The sequence below is a fragment of the Rana temporaria genome, chromosome 2, assembly GCF_905171775.1.
Source record: "Rana temporaria chromosome 2, aRanTem1.1, whole genome shotgun sequence".
Lineage (NCBI taxonomy): Eukaryota > Metazoa > Chordata > Amphibia > Anura > Ranidae > Rana > Rana temporaria.
In genome coordinates, this window is record NC_053490.1 from 282,606,169 (window position 1) to 282,624,369 (window position 18,201).

Below are 18,201 nucleotides of genomic sequence, written 5' to 3' on the forward strand. Positions count from 1 at the left end.
TAGGGAGATGGTAAACCGCCAAGTCCGCGGCGGTCATTCCTAGACCGGAAACACCGCCGCGGCCATCTTGCTCATGGGCTTTGCCACATCTGAGACATGGCAGCTGCTCACAACGAGAAGACACCATGTCGCGATATACCAAAGGAAGGCAAAAAAAGAAACGTTTAGTTTTTGTTTCTTGTATTATTTATATATAATTATATATATTTTTCGTATTAGACATTTTTTTTATTGTCAAAATATAATGTTTTTATGCATGTATTTATTTAAAATAAATACTACTAAGGAATTGTTATGTGTTTAATTGTGTACAACCAATGTCTCGGGGTGGTGTAATCCACATTTTTTTCTCGTCACTTTGGGGCCCAGCATTGCTTTAGTTCCCATAATCCCTTTCCCATCCGCTGCCAGGGGGAGAAACACGGGCTTTGCCTGTTTTTCTCTATGCCCATTGGGGTGTATATTACATCCATCAGGGCTATCCCCTGGCAGCGGTGGTGTTTGTTTCCTTATTTTTGTATTTTTGCTCTGTCATTTTCCATCCATGACGGAGCATTATATTAGATTTAGAGGGATATTTCTTCCCTCCATGTACGTCCCTCCAGGTCATGTCAATGTGGCTTTTACCCCCCTTGGTTACTTCTTTCGGGGGTTACATGCCACATGACAGATCTCCCCTTGCCCTTGGACTTGTCTGCTTATCCATTCCAACCGTGGTCAGGCGTCCTTCTGTGTGAGGGGTTACCAGACCTCTGATACAGCCAAGTCCAAAGGAAAAACGACCGTGTCGGTGTTTCCGGTCTGGAAACTACTTCCACAGACTTTGTGGCACAGATACCTCTTTCAAGGGTTTTTTTTGTGCCACTTATAGATCCTCCCCTGCCCTTGGTTGTTTTTTGCCTTCCTTTGGTATATCGCAACATGGTGGCTTCTCGTTGTGGGCAGCTGCCATGTCTCAGATGTGGCAAAGCCCATGAGCAGGATGGCCGTGGCGGAGTTTCCGGTCTAGGAATGACTGCCGCGGACTTATCGGTTTACCATCTCCCTGGTTTAGGGGATTTTGGGCCGCATTTACATCCTCTCTTGCCCCTGGTTTTTGCAGAATTACATCCCCACCGTGATCTGGCAGTTCCTCTATTTGAGTGGCTGCCAGCTCTGGATGTGGCGAATGCCTAGGAGCAAGATGGCCGCGACGGAATTTACGGTTCCGGAAATGACGTTAGCGGAAGCTGTCCAATGACGGCTTTCCATACACGTTGGGTCGCGGCTTGTTGCTGGCCATGCCGTGTCTCAAAACAACACACTGAGCGCTACGGCTGGGAGGAGGGGATGAATCACTCTCACCTGGAACGAGGACAAGGTAAGTATATAAGGACGCCAAGGAGGGTACTTCTATGGGAGGATTCAGGAGGCTTTTAGAGGTCACCCTATAGGTGTCTCCTCTATCCTTAACAACATTTGCCATTCCTTTTTCTCCTCTGGACCTTTGTTCCAACTTGGGCCTAAAGGCCTGCTTCTAAGGAGATTTTGCTTTTCTTCTTTTTTGGATTGCTTCCATCATTATATGGTGAGTTTCTTATTTTTGGATATTTATTTGAGAATTTTTGTTTCTCGCCTTGGGTGGTCTGTTTACATATATTAATCCTTTTTTTGGAACCATTTATCCCCTTTTCTCTCCCATTGTAGTTTTGATATGATGAGGGAATTTTAGATGCCATTTCGTGGAATTTGTCTATTCTGCCCCCCTATGGGCTATAGGGATGGGAAGCTATTGAATGCGTGGTGCAAAAAAGTGAATATCTCCACTCTGGAATACTGTGAGGGGCACACCCTGAAATATTGGGTACATAAATATTTTGTGAGAAAAAGTGAGTCATCAGTATATCTACATCTGGGGATGTGGGTTTACGATTGATATTTTTCTGGAATATTTGAATATGTCTTAATTTGTATTTTTTATTCTTAGATTTTGATACTGTAAATCACCCTGAAGAAGAATGCTAGACATTCGAAACGCGTTGGATCATCCGTCTTATGTGCCATCAGCCCTTTGGTGACGGGCATTTCCTGACGGACAGTATCATTTTGTCATACAACTTTTTATATATGTCTATGTCCTATTGTTTATTTTTGGTATTTTCTATTTATAAAATGTAATACATTTATAATTATTTTATGAATTTTTGAGTTGAATATTTGTTGCCTTAACCTCCCTGGCGGTATGATTCTGTCAGAAAAAACATGCTAAAAGCGGTACCATTATTTGCAAGGAAATTTGGCGTTTTATATTGTAGGTCTGTAATTTTTTGAAATAACTCACTTAAATCTGACCAAACAAGATTCTAATAGACATCCCAGGTATGACATTTTTTTAAAAACAAAATTATAAATTATAATATAATAAATAATTATAAATAATTATAACAAATAATAATATAATTATAATAAAAATTATTCAATAATGTAATCAAATCAAAATCACTGAAATTTGCTCAGTTGCAGAATTGTTGCTGTCATTATTTTTTTTTTTTTTATGACGAATTTCCCCACAAATCGCTATCGCACAATTCTGCAAGTGATTATAATTTATTATCGCTGTTTTTTAGCTGATCTAAAACTATTTTTGACATAAAGGGACACTTTTGGTTGCTATGGACAATCTACAGTTTGCAGGGAGAAAGAAACGTTTTTATTATATAAAATGACATGCATGACACAGGACAGACCACTAGGGACAAGGGGGGGGGGGTTTTTTTTACATACAGTACTGTAATCTATAAGATTACAGTATACTGTATGTAATGTGTTTGTTTACTTTTTTGAATTTGGCGCCGTTCTCCGTCCCCGTGCGTCGTAACGTCGCAGGGAACGGAGATCGGCGTCACACGGAGGCACTGTGTGAATCGAGCGAGGTCCCACTCGCTCACACAGCGCGGTGGCATCGCTGGATCCAGGGACAAGGTAAGTAACTTGTGCCTGTGGATCTAGCGAGGCAAGCCCAGGTCATGTCAATGTGGCTTTTACCCCCTTGGTTACTTCTTTCGGGGGTTACATGCCACATGACAGATCTCCCCTTGCCCTTGGACTTGTCTGCTTATCCATTCCAACCGTGGTCAGGCGTCCTTCTGTGTGAGGGGTTACCAGACCTCTGATACAGCCAAGTCCAAAGGAAAAACGACCGTGTCGGTGTTTCCGGTCTGGAAACTACTTCCACAGACTTTGTGGCACAGATACCTCTTTCAAGGGTTTTTTTTGTGCCACTTATAGATCCTCCCCTGCCCTTGGTTGTTTTTTGCCTTCCTTTGGTATATCGCAACATGGTGGCTTCTCGTTGTGGGCAGCTGCCATGTCTCAGATGTGGCAAAGCCCATGAGCAGGATGGCCGTGGCGGAGTTTCCGGTCTAGGAATGACTGCCGCGGACTTATCGGTTTACCATCTCCCTGGTTTAGGGGATTTTGGGCCGCATTTACATCCTCTCTTGCCCCTGGTTTTTGCAGAATTACATCCCCACCGTGATCTGGCAGTTCCTCTATTTGAGTGGCTGCCAGCTCTGGATGTGGCGAATGCCTAGGAGCAAGATGGCCGCGACGGAATTTACGGTTCCGGAAATGACGTTAGCGGAAGCTGTCCAATGACGGCTTTCCATACACGTTGGGTCTTAATGACGCGGCTTGTTGCTGGCCATGCCGTGTCTCAAAACAACACACTGAGCGCTACGGCTGGGAGGAGGGGATGAATCACTCTCACCTGGAACGAGGACAAGGTAAGTATATAAGGACGCCAAGGAGGGTACTTCTATGGGAGGATTCAGGAGGCTTTTAGAGGTCACCCTATAGGTGTCTCCTCTATCCTTAACAACATTTGCCATTCCTTTTTCTCCTCTGGACCTTTGTTCCAACTTGGGCCTAAAGGCCTGCTTCTAAGGAGATTTTGCTTTTCTTCTTTTTTGGATTGCTTCCATCATTATATGGTGAGTTTCTTATTTTTGGATATTTATTTGAGAATTTTTGTTTCTCGCCTTGGGTGGTCTGTTTACATATATTAATCCTTTTTTTGGAACCATTTATCCCCTTTTCTCTCCCATTGTAGTTTTGATATGATGAGGGAATTTTAGATGCCATTTCGTGGAATTTGTCTATTCTGCCCCCCTATGGGCTATAGGGATGGGAAGCTATTGAATGCGTGGTGCAAAAAAGTGAATATCTCCACTCTGGAATACTGTGAGGGGCACACCCTGAAATATTGGGTACATAAATATTTTGTGAGAAAAAGTGAGTCATCAGTATATCTACATCTGGGGATGTGGGTTTACGATTGATATTTTTCTGGAATATTTGAATATGTCTTAATTTGTATTTTTTATTCTTAGATTTTGATACTGTAAATCACCCTGAAGAAGAATGCTAGACATTCGAAACGCGTTGGATCATCCGTCTTATGTGCCATCAGCCCTTTGGTGACGGGCATTTCCTGACGGACAGTATCATTTTGTCATACAACTTTTTATATATGTCTATGTCCTATTGTTTATTTTTGGTATTTTCTATTTATAAAATGTAATACATTTATAATTATTTTATGAATTTTTGAGTTGAATATTTGTTGCCTTAACCTCCCTGGCGGTATGATTCTGTCAGAAAAAACATGCTAAAAGCGGTACCATTATTTGCAAGGAAATTTGGCGTTTTATATTGTAGGTCTGTAATTTTTTGAAATAACTCACTTAAATCTGACCAAACAAGATTCTAATAGACATCCCAGGTATGACATTTTTTTAAAAACAAAATTATAAATTATAATATAATAAATAATTATAAATAATTATAACAAATAATAATATAATTATAATAAAAATTATTCAATAATGTAATCAAATCAAAATCACTGAAATTTGCTCAGTTGCAGAATTGTTGCTGTCATTATTTTTTTTTTTTTTATGACGAATTTCCCCACAAATCGCTATCGCACAATTCTGCAAGTGATTATAATTTATTATCGCTGTTTTTTAGCTGATCTAAAACTATTTTTGACATAAAGGGACACTTTTGGTTGCTATGGACAATCTACAGTTTGCAGGGAGAAAGAAACGTTTTTATTATATAAAATGACATGCATGACACAGGACAGACCACTAGGGACAAGGGGGGGGGTGTTTTTTTTACATACAGTACTGTAATCTATAAGATTACAGTATACTGTATGTAATGTGTTTGTTTACTTTTTTGAATTTGGCGCCGTTCTCCGTCCCCGTGCGTCGTAACGTCGCAGGGAACGGAGATCGGCGTCACACGGAGGCACTGTGTGAATCGAGCGAGGTCCCACTCGCTCACACAGCGCGGTGGCATCGCTGGATCCAGGGACAAGGTAAGTAACTTGTGCCTGTGGATCTAGCGAGGCAAGCCCGAGTCTGACTCGGGGTTACCGCTCGCAAGCAGGAAAATCTAACCCCGAGTCAGACTCGGGAAGACCGCCAGGCAGGTTAAAAATCACACCCCCTTTGAGATTTTTCAGTTTTTGATTGACTAAGGTATGATGGCAACTAGATGCCGTCCTACATGAGTTATTCTTTTTCTATATTACAGGATGCATAAAATGAGAACCTCCCTGTCCTCGGAGTGCTGGAGGTGTACTGGGGATCCGGGCGACTTTATACACATCTTCTGGTCCTGCCCAGTAATTTGACACTACTGGTCACAAGTACTATCTGTAATACAAGAGGTGGTGGAAATAGATGTAGCCCCAACCTCCGCAGATATGCCTTCTAGGCTTAGTAGAAGAATTAGCCCCCACGGTGACTCTGATAGGACTCCTGTTATTCTATGCCAGGAAAATGATCACTCTCTGCTGGAAAAAACGTGCCCCGTTTGGTACTGACTCCTGCATGGAGTCGCAATGCTGTGGCAGGTTTACTGTTGTTTGTTTGTATGTTTTATACTCAATATGCTAGTATGCACAGCAAATTAGCACAGTGGGGTTATTTACGAAAACCGGAGAGTGCAAAGTCTGGTGCAGCTCTACATAGAAACCAATAAGCTTCCATGTTTTGTTGCCAAAGTTTAATTGAACAAGCTAAACTTAGAAGCTGATTGGCTACCATGCACAGCTGCTCCAGATTATAAGTGTTCCAGTTTTAGTAAATCTCCCCTATTATGACAGACTTACCTATCAAATTGACCCCTGTGCTGTCATTCCTGCTGGTCCCAGCGCTTCCAGCTTAATCCAGTCTTCCTTCCGAATTCTGTCTGTTTTCTTGGCCATTTGACAACTTTACACCTGCGCCACTATCATGGGAGTCACATCAATATGGGCCAGAGCGGGTGCCATAAACGTGATGGGAGCTTCACATACGCAGCTTTGATCACATTACCGCTGACAGACAGGGGAGGCATTTATGAAACAAGAGACCACGACCACTAAGGTCTGCCTGTCATCAGTTTTTATTTTAATTGTCTTACATACCAGTTTAAACCCTGCACAATTATATTAAATGCAGAAGTGACAAGATATGAGTATAAAGAATGGCTTGAGAGATATAATCCAAGGAAGATTTTGACACCGGCAGAGTTGTTTTAAAAATACTCAACAAAGAAACAGCAGGCAATCAAGCTGATCTCTCTGCAAAGCTTGCCTAAATTATATTATAGTTATTTACGAAAGACAAATCCACTTTGCACTACAAGTGCACTTGAAAGTACACTGCAAGTGCACTTGGAAGTGAAGTCGTTGTTAATCTGAAATGAGGGGAAGCTCTGCTGATTTTATCATCCAATCATGTGCAAGCTAAAATGTTGTTTCTTATTTTTCTTGCATGTCCTCCTCGGATCTACAGCAACTGCACTTCCAAGTGCAGTGCACTTGTAGTGCAAGGTGGATTTGCCTTTAGTAAATAACCCCCACAGTATCAGTTGCCACATGCATATTTATTGCTAGAAACAATCAACTTTAATAAGGTGTCTGTCTTCCATACCCTAAAACAAAAATATAGATAAGGGGTTCTAACTTCCCTGACCTGCATTTATATTCCGAGTCAAGAGAGTAGATTTACTAAAGGTAAAAAAGCTGTTCTCTCTTCTAGGAAAGTTGCACGTTGCATGGGGAATTATCCACAGAGCATAGTGAATATAGTGAAATATTCTTTGCAAAGAATACGCAATCACTTTCAAGGAAAAAAATAAATAAATACTTTGCTTGCACATGATTGGATAATGGAAGTTTTATCCAGTACTTTCAAAGCATTAGTATAATCCAATTTATTATCCAATACTTCCAAAGTATTAGTATTATCCAACTTATTATCCAATAATTCCAAAGTGTTAGTATTATCCAACCTATTGTCCAGTACTTTCAAAGTACTGTATTAGTATTATCCAACTTATTATCCTATACTTCCAAAGAATTAGTATTATGCAATTTATTATCCAAAAATTCCAAAGTATTAGTATTATCCAATTTATTAACCAATAATTCCAAAGTATTAGTATCAGCCAATTTATTATCCAAAAATTCCAAAGTATTAGTATTATCCAACTAATTGTCCAATAATTCCAAAGTATTAGTATTATCCAACCTATTGTCCAGTACTTTCAAAGTACTGTATTAGTATTATCCAACGTATTATTGAATACTTCCAAAGTATTAGTATTATTCAAGTTATTATTCATTACTTCCAAATTATTAGTATTATCAAACTTATTATCCAATATTTCCAAGTATTATCCAAAGACTATTAAAACGATTGAGTTAGCATAACATCCAATCAACATCTTTAGAAAAGGTGAGAAATAACACACCCCCTTCCCCCCCACCCCTCCATATTTTTTGTATGGCAGATTTCCATTTAAGGCTACATTCACACCAGTGATTTGGGCCGGTGCGAATTGTAGGGGCAAATATCTTCCGTCTCCTGCTGCACATTTTGTGTGCATTTAGCAGCAATAATAGCAGGTAATTGCTGGCTGGCCAGACAGCCGCTAACACCTGCAGCTGACAAAGACATGTCATAGTGAACAGGGTCAGCAGCCACACCAAGCCGCTCAGGACAGCAGCAGGAATCAGAAGACTTCTGCCGCTACAATTGACACCCGCCTAAATCACCAGTGTGAATGTAGACTAAAGCTTCTGCACATGCACAGACGATAATTTGCAAAGCATTTACAGCCAAATAAAATTCTATATGGAATAACTTTTGGCTGCGTTTGGTCTAGCCTAATGAAAAGAAAACTTATCCTAACAGCATGTAACAAAACTTGTTGCTGAACAGAACACGATAAGAACTGAGATTTGTCTTTCCTTTCCATGCTCACAACGTTCTCACTCAGGAAGGATATGATGTATTTATACAGGTTTTAGAGCTGAGTCGCTAAAAACAAAAGCACAATAAATAATAAAGAGGAACTGACACTTAGCAATACCACAAAGGTGCTTGTTCTTTGCCTTTCCCCCAAAAAAATCCCATGGCTTCTTAAAGGAAACAACAGAATCAGCAAGACAATATTTAATATACATAGATACATAGATAATAAGAGTGTAATGAACTTTATATCCATGGAAATAGTGCAGCGCTAAAAGTGAACTATATATATATATATATATATATATATATATATATATATATATATATATATATATATATATATATATATATATTTATACATACAGTATCTCACAAAAGTGAGTACACCCCTCACGTTTTTGCAAATATTTTATATCTTTTCATGTGACAACATTGAAGAAATTACACTTACACTAAATGGCACTTGTGCGGATGATAATGCCTTGTTGTCGCCGATGTCAGAGGTCAGAAGAGAATGGGCAAAGAACGAGAACTCCCAGAGCTCTCCTTCTTTTGCCACTGAGCTTTTCACGCTGACAGGTGCATTTGCTGAGAATTTTTTTGTGGGGATTGGGCAAGGCCTGATGGGGAACCGAGAGGCTAGTTCCTGATTAAAGCGGTGGTTCACCCAATAATCAACTTTCTGTCACTAGATCCAGCATACTGCTGACATCTGCAGTATGCTGGATTATTTTTTATTTTTTTTGTACTTATCATTTTAGCCATATTTCTTCTCCTGCACGGAGCGGCGTATCCTTCCGGGTATAGGCGTTCCTAAAAAAAGCGCAGTTGATTGACGGGCATGGATAGCACGTCACACCGTCCGGAAATAGCCGACGTGACTCTCAGCAATTTACGGCGCCTGCGCAGTCAGCTCTACACGGCAGGCGCCGTAAGCAGCGGAGAATTACGTTGGCTATTTCCGGATGGCGTAACGCGCTTATCAAGCCTGTCAATCAACTGCACTTGATTTAGGAACGCCTATTCCCCGACGGATTCCCCACTCGGAGCCGGAGAAGAAATATGGCTACAACGATAAGTACAAAAAAAAAAAAAAATCCAGCATACTGCAGATGTCAGCAGTATGCTGGATCTAGTGACAGAAAGTTGATTTTCGGGTGAACCTCCGCTTTAAGTTTGTCTTGCTTTTGACAACAGGCTGATTCCATTGCCACAGCTGCCACTTTTGCTACATCCTAATCACAATCTATGAGCTATATTGTACATAAAATTGTTGCTATCACAATGGCAAGTAGCATGTACATTATAGCTCACTGACTAATGATGAGGAATTGCTCATATCATGCAAAAATTCCACAAATATTTATTTCTGTGATTTGAAAATTTGTAAGAGAAAATTTATTGTAAGATAAAAAGAAAAATGGAGTTAAAACAACTCATCCTTCTAAGGCTAGGTTTCCACTATTGCGACCTTGCCATGATTTTTTGCTGTGATTTCGATGAGACTTGAAGCAATGCCTGTGCATTCTTGAGGTCTATGGATCTCCAGTCGCATCAAAGTCTGACCAAAGTAGGGCAGGGACTACTTTGAAGTCATTTCAACTTAAAGTCACACAGATATGAACGGTAATCGTTGGAAATCATGGGGTACGACTTGTCATGCGATTTTGCAGTCCCAAGTTGCATGACAAGTCACACTAGTGGAAACGTGGCCTTAGTGTCCTTCCACATCTCAATTCAAAGCATGCATTTTGACCCATTGAGGAGAATTGCGGCACACTGCATTAGGCAGCCCAATTCAACATGAATTATTCAATATGAATAAGCTGCAATGAAAAAAATGGATCTTGCTGTCTTCTTTTTCTGTAGCACAGAGCAATGAAATTGCCAATACACATACAGTGGTGTGAACAGGCCCTTGGTAAACTGACCCCAATATGTCACTGTCACATAACCATATAACACTGCACAGCAATACACATTACAACAGAGCATGCTATTACAGCAAATTATGTAATTTTTCGCCTTAATAGCAAAGTCCATCAAACAGCAACTGCACCTTATATTATCCAGCAATAATATAGACTACCATACCACATTATTTCACTCTGCAAGAGCACAGGCTGAAATATTACATTATATCATCGGGCAAAACTATATTATGATGCAAAAGTAATTTGTGGTAACTAACAACATTATTCAGCCGTCATTATCGCCTTTATGCTGAGGCTCTTTGGATTTCAGGCACCATCAGCCCCTGCAATTTGAGGCTCCCTCATATTCAGTCACGATCCCAGGGGTAGCTTGCATCAAGTTTATCTAGAAAATGTAGGCCCCTTAGCACAATAAAGGCTTCCAGTACACTAGTGTTCAGCATAGTATCCCCAGTAACAGGGGTATTTATGCAGACCGCCAATCTAAAAGAGTGTTTACATTAACCACCAATGTAACAGGGACATTTACAGTACATTGTCCACCAATACCCCCAGTATAATGGTGGTCAGGTTAAATACCGCTATTATAATGGTGGTCAGTGTAAATGCATCTATTCTGTTGATGGTAGGTGTAAAGGCCCCTAAAATATTGGTGGTCAGCGTAATTTTCCCCTTTACATTGGCAACCTGTATAAATTCTGCAGTTACATTGGTGGTCAGTGTAAATCCCCCCTTTACTTTGGTGGTCAGTGTAAATTACCTTGTTATATTGGTAGTCAGTAAAAATTCACCAGTTACACTTGAGGTCAAAATGAATAGGTTGGCATCAATTACTTTGTTACATTTATTTTTAGGGGAAGAATGAATGTTGAGTGAAATCAGTGTTCAGTGGGACAAAGTGGCCCTTAGGCCTCGTACACACGACCGAGTTTCTCGGCAAAAACCAGCAAGAAACTTGTTGTTTTTTTTTTTTTGCAGAGGAAACCGGTCGTGTGTACACTTTTCGAAGAGGAAACTGTCGAGGATCACGTCGAGCCAAAAAGAGAGCATGTCTTCTTTTTCCTCGACGGGAATGGGGAAATTTGGCTCGCCAAGATCCTCGACAGCCTAACAAGGAACTCAACGAGCAAAACGATGTGTTTCGCCCGTCGAGTTTCTCGGTCGCGTGTACGAGGCCTTACTCATTGTTGGTCAGGAGTTACAGTAGTCCTAAAACAGGGGCTTCTCTGGTCATGTGGTTTCCTGCTTCCTTTTAACAAGAACTATGAGATACCACTTTTATACAGGTGTCACAGATTATCTGTAAAGCTGAACTGCTATCTGTGGTCCCATTGATTGATGGTCAGTTCTCACCTGAATCTTGCACTGGTCTGGCAGGTTTAGGCATTGCCCTATTCCACCTGCTGCCTGAAAAAGAACCAGTCTACACCCCGTCTGTCAATCAGTGACACTATTTAAGCTGTACGAAGATCAGCCATCCTTGCCCAAACAATGTTTGTTCACATTTTGGCAAGCTCTCTATTTTGTGACCCCCTTGTCTCTGGAAGTTCCATTGTGCACTCTGCACACCTGTCCCTAGTAATCCTACATGTGAGGCCCCGTACACATGTCCGAGGAACTCGACGGGCAAAACTCATTGTTTTGCTCGTCGAGTTCTGTGTGAAGCCGCCGAGGATCTCGGCGAGCCAACTTTCCTCATTGAACAACGAGGAAATAGAGAACATGTTCTCTATTTGGCTCGACGAGGAACTCGTCGGCTTCCTCGGCCGAAAGTGTACACACGCCGGGTTTCTCGGCAGAATTCAGCTCCGATCGAGTTTCTGGCTGAATTCTGCTGAGAAACTCGGTTGTGTGTACGGGGCCTTAAACAGTACCCTGTCCCAGAAAGATCCACTGCACACTCTGCTCACTTGTTCCTAGAAATATTTCATGCTGAGCAGTACCCTGTCCTAAGAAGGTCCACTCTGCACTCTTTTCACCTGTCTCTATAAATCCTGCATACTGAGCAGTACCCTGTCCTTGAAAGTTCTACTATGTACTCTGCTTACCTGTCTCTGAAAATCTTTTACATTGAGCCATAACCTGTTCCTGGAAATCCTGCCCGCCATACAATCTGCAGTCCTCTGGAACCTCACTATGGTGCACTGTACTCAGTCCTTTATAGCTTGTTTGCCGTATTGATCCATCACTCATCATTTCAGTGGCCGGCACCCTGCCAGAGCCTTTGGCTTAGCTTGCTTTGACTGGTAGTGACCTGGGAGTGGGAAGCGGCCAACCCATCTCCACCATCAGAAGCTCTAGATAAGACCACCCATTCTTTGGACTATGCTCATCAACAAACCCAGCCACAGTCAGGATAGGCTCTTTAGCTGAGGTTCAGTAGAGATCAGCCAAATTTCAATCAGCATGTGGCCACCGCTGGCCATCAGAAGTCAATCATTTGATCCACTTCTGCCAAAGGGACATTCTGGTAAAATCAGCAGCTGCAGGCAATTGATGACCAACTGTCAGAATACAATCTCCTGGCGGGGGGGATTTTTCCGTCCACCTGGTTTGTTTGGAAGTTTTTCTTTTGTTTTTTAATCAGCCCGCTGGCTTAGCAAAATAATCTAACCATCTATGACCAGCTTAAGGTGGTTGTAAAGGCTAAAGTTTTTTTTACCTTAATGTATTCTCTGCATTAAAGTGGAGTTCCACCCAAAAATGGAACTTCCACTTTTTTGAATCCTCCCCCTCCTCCGGTGTCACATTTGGCACCTTTCAGGGGGGAGGAGGGAGCAGATACCTGTGTAATACAGGTATTTACTCCCACTTCCTGGCATAGATCAAAGTGGTGGACACACAGGTCCCAGAAGACAGGAGGGACCAGTGAGGACATGCAGCCCAACTCGCGCATCCGCAGTAGTGCAGTAGTGAAGCCGCAATTCCTGATTCCCCTACCGAAGATGGCGGCGGCAGCATCCGAGAGCCGACGGACAGATAGGCTTTGGCTGCCGACATCGCGGGTGCCCTGGACAGGTAAGTGTCCATATATTAAAAGTCAGCAGCTGCAGTATTTGTAGGGAGCAAGGGGCAGGGCTGAGCTGCACTATGTGTCAAGCCTGCACAAATACCCCAAGTGGATTGCTAATGGGGTACTCAAAGTGGGGAGGAGCCAGGAGTTCCAGCAGGGACCCCAGAAGAGGAGGTTCAGGGCTGCTCTGTACAAAATCATTGCACATAGCAGGTAAGTATAACATGTTTATTATTTTAGAAAAAAAAATTAACCTTTAATATCACTTTAAAGAGAAGCTTCAGTATCCCTGAAAAAAATTAAAAGTCAGCAGCTACAGATATTGGACATTTACCTGTCCTGCTATCAAGTGCTATCCTCACCTGAGCCAATTCTTCAATTGGCTTTGGGTCCAGGTGTCTGCATCTTAATGAAGGAAAACCAGCAGTGAAGCCTTTCAGCTTCACAGCCGTCTTACTACTGCACATGCGCACCTATTTGGGTGGCGCTCCACATTAGAGCCGTTACAAGTGCAGGCACAGGCCATACAGCTAATATGTCTACCACTGGCCCTATAGCAGTTTTATTCTTCACTATAGTCAGGGGTCAAGTCCTGGGGAAAAAAGTGTTGGAACTCCCACCCAAGATCCACTCCCGCACCAAAAAAAAATTATACGCTCATATGCATAATTACTAAACCGCATGTTTTTTTTTTCTTTTCGATCCACTGTACCTTAGTAATCCTTTATGTTACTGGCTGCTTTAGAAAGAAGTTCTTTCTAAATCCCACGATAACTCGCAGCAGATCTCTGCAATGTCTCCTGGGAACAATGACAAAAGCTCCCAGGAGACATTGCGGCATCAAGGAAGTGACGGAATACCCGCACACTACCCGATGAATCCATATACAGGAAGAAGCCAGTAACCTAACAGATTACTAAGGTTTGCCTGCCCCTGACAGTGACTCGAGCTGGGCATCGCCGCTTAGTGAAGGATTGGCTCGGCTGCTCTAGTTCTGCAAAGGGAACTGAGTTCCTGCTGTGAAAAAAGTGCAGGAACTCCGTTCCCACGCGTTCCCGCAGGACTTGAGCCCTGACTATAGTTACACCATTCCGTGTGATCTGCTGTAGGTATGAATCACTTTCAGGCCTGACAGGAGTCAGACCCTGCTGGGAATGATGAACATAGAGTCAGCTGGTCTGGAGGTAGAACAAAAAGGTTGCTAAGTTTAGTGCTGGAAGAGAATGCTGTTTCTTAAGAGCAGGAAATGCTTTTGACTTTATCATGCAAACTTAGAGGGGTGACCTTGCAAAAATCAAGAGTGTAAAATATTGAAGTAGGCGTCTATACAAAGTACTGTAATGCTAAAAATCAGTGCACCATGATTTATATTTACTAAAATGATATCTCATTTGCATTGATAAAACAAAAGAATGAGTCAAGGCTCAGATAATTCTGCTTGTTATTACAACAATCTTTTGACATATGCTTCTACGCTTCTGGAAACAGTAGGTGTCAACAATATTCCAGATTTAAATCTAATGAGCAATGTCCCCCCTTTTGAGAAAGTGATTATTTTACACTAAAGTCATTGAAATTGATGGGATACATTCATTAGAAAAAACAAAGTAACAATCATTACATTTTCATAGTAACAATCCAGACATTGATTTAAAAAAAAAAAAGAAAAGCTTTTATTGAGATGTGTTTGAGTCTTTTTAGTCCACAAAAAAACAAACACATAAAGGGAATCGGGAGAAAAAATTGCATTACACAGGTTACAGCATTGTAGCATAGAAAACATGCAACAATGTACACACCTACAAGGTAGTACAAAGTAACACAATGTAGTACAGTAACACTACATCCAAAGTACAAAGGTAGTTAAAGTGGTTGTAAACCCAAATAAATAAATAAAAAAAAAACAAGAAGACAGAGGAATAATGAGCTAGTATGAAATGCATACTAGCTCATTATGTATTACTTACCTCAGATAGAAGCCCCCGCAGCTCATCTCCCCCTCCGGCCACCAATATCTCCCCCAGGGCTTACTTCCAAGTATCGCGGCTCCGGCACTGTGATTGGCCAGAGCCGTGATGACGTCACTCCCGCGCATGTGCGGAGCCGACGGTAACGGCACATAGGTGCCATTGCTTAAATTTGCCCCAGTGCGCATGTGCCGATGACATGCAGAAGACGGGGGATATCTCCTAAACCATGCAGGTTTAGGAGATATCCTGGGTAGCTACAGGTAAGCCTTAATATAGGCTTACCTGTAGCATAAAGTGGTTGTAAAGGGTTTACAACCACTTTGAACCCAATAGAATAGGTATAAAGTATCACTCATAAATCTCAGGCAGTACATTTAATGTATACAACTAGTTTAAAGCAATTTAGAAGTAAGTGGTGATGGGTGAAATGTATTTATCCTAGACAAAGTGATACGGTTTTAGTTGAGCTCCATGGGATTAAATAATTAATAATATTGATCCAGATGTATTTAGTCAGAGGATTAGGAGAGATTCTGTGTCTACAAATATCATTACTTGTCTACAAACAGCATTTTGTTGTTATTAATACTTTTATAACTTTCTAACTGCATTTTTCTAGGCACTGGTGAGCTTACTGTGCAGTATGCTTGGTGTAAAAAAGAGCAATGGAAGGAGCCCGTGTTTTTCTGGCTGCGGAAACTTTCGGTGGCTAGTCATGCTACTTAAGGGTCCATTCTATGGGACTGATGTGAGCTTGGAGAGTGGGTTTTCAGTAGCAGGAAAAATATAACAATATGGACTTGAACTCAGCTTCACAAAAAGCTTGTTCACACATAATGTAGTGACTGGTGCTTTTCCGCACTGGATAAACATCAGTCACCACTAGTGCACATAGAAAACAATTGTTTTTGTGTGCCTCGTTCACACTTTAACACAGCCCCGGAGTTGCAGTGCAGTGAGCTACAGTAAAATCACCATTAATAGCTGGTATCCATGGGCATAATGTGACTCAGTCCCATATAATATATATACCCAAAAACAAAGATGCCCAGGGGACCTTGTGAGACATTTTAAAAGTAGGGATGAGCTTCGTGTTCGAGTCGAACCCATGTTCGTCTCGAACATCGTATGTTCGGCCGTTCGGCGAATTACGAACGTTACAGGGCCATTCGCGCCAAATTCGAGTGGCGTGTCACGGCCCATAATTCACTGCGGGATCGCAATGCATTGCTGGCTGATGATTGGCCAAGCATGCACTATGACCCGCATGCTTGGCCAATCACAGCGCGCAAAAAACGGAGAGCCATAACTGGCCAAAGCCAGGGTGGCTTTGGCCAATTATGGCTCAGGGGGTTTAGTACTTGCCCCACACTATAAAAGGCCGCCTGCATGTCGGCCTTGTGTAGTGTGTTGCGGCGGTGGTTAGAGCCAGAGAGAGAGAGAGAGTGTCATTTTTTTCTAGGTAGATAGAGCAGGCAGGCTAGTCAGTTAAAGTTACAGGCCCAGATTCTCAAAGGAGATACGACGGCATATCTCCAGATACGCCGTCCTATCTCTGAGTCTGAGCTGTCGTATCTATGCGCCTGATTCTTAGAATCAGTTACGCATAGATTTGTATTAGATCCGACCAGCGTAAGTCTCTTACGCCGTCGGATCTTAACTGCATATTTACGCTGGCCGCTAGGGGCGTGTACGCTGATTTACGCCTAGAAATATGTAAATCAGCTAGATACGCAAATTCACGAACGTACGCCCGGCTGACGCAGTACAGATACGCCGTTTACGTTAGGCTTTTCCCGGCGTAAAGTTACCCCTGCTATATGAGGCGTGCATGCAGGGTACCAATGTTAAGAATGGACGTTGTTCCCGCATCGAATTTTGAAAATTTTACATTGTTTGCATAAGTCGTTCACGAATAGGGCTGGGCGTCATTTACGTTCACGTCAAAAGCATTGGCTTCTTGCGGGTTAATTCGGAGCATGCGCACTGGAATACTTTCACGAATACGAATACGAATACTTTCACGAATACTTTCACGAACGGCGCATGCGCCGTTCGTAAAAAGCGTAATTTACGTGGGGTCACATAAAATTAACATAACACACGCCCACATCTACCACATTTGAATTAGGCGGGCTTACGCCGGCCTATGTACGCTACACCGCCGCAACTTTTGTTTGAGAATACGGCACTTGCCTGTAAAAGTTGCAGAGGTGTAACGTAAATAGGATACGTTACACCCGCACAAAGATACGCCGCTGTACGTGAATCTGGGCCACAGTGTGTAGAGGCTATATATGCATCCCAGGTGTTGTATATATATTTATACACTGTATAGTTTAGCTAGATCAGCTCTTCCTAATTTACTGGCAGGCAGGTAATTGTGCTAGCTGCAGTATTCTCATGTGGTGTACTGCCTGTGTCCACCTGTGTGCACCTAAAGCTACGTGGTGTGTGTACTGCCTTTGTCCTCTGCAGTTTGCACCTAAAGCTACGTGGTGTGTACTGCCCGTGTCCTCTGCAGTTTGCACCTAAAGCTACTTGGTGTGTACTGCCCGTGTCCTCTGCAGTTTGCACCTAAAGCTACATAGTGTGTACTGCCTGTGTCCTCTGCAGTGTGCACCTAAAGCTACGTGGTGTGTGTACTGCCTTTGTCCTCTGCAGTTTGCACCTAAAGCTACTTGGTGTGTACTGCCCGTGTCCTCTGCAGTTTGCACCTAAAGCTACGTGGTGTGTACTGCCCGTGTCCTCTGCAGTTTGCACTAAAGCTACTTGGTGTGTACTGCCCGTGTCCTCTGCAGTTTGCACCTAAAGCTACGTAGTGTGTACTGCCTGTGTCCTCTGCAGTGTGCACCTAAAGCTACGTGGTGCCCGAATCGCCAAAAAGAGCAAGTTCCTTAACCTGCATATTAGTCCAGGTCTTAAGTGATTAAATGACGCCAGTGTGACCCCTACCCGCTCGTCATCTGCCCGACCCTTACTCTGTCTTG

General features: G+C 42.3%; 1 protein-coding gene across 1 annotated transcript in view; it reads left to right on the forward strand.

The window, feature by feature from the left end:
- Positions 1–18,201, forward strand: part of LOC120926850 (gap junction alpha-4 protein-like) — a 28,961-nt gene that overhangs the window by 9,101 nt on the left and 1,659 nt on the right. The window lies entirely within an intron of this gene.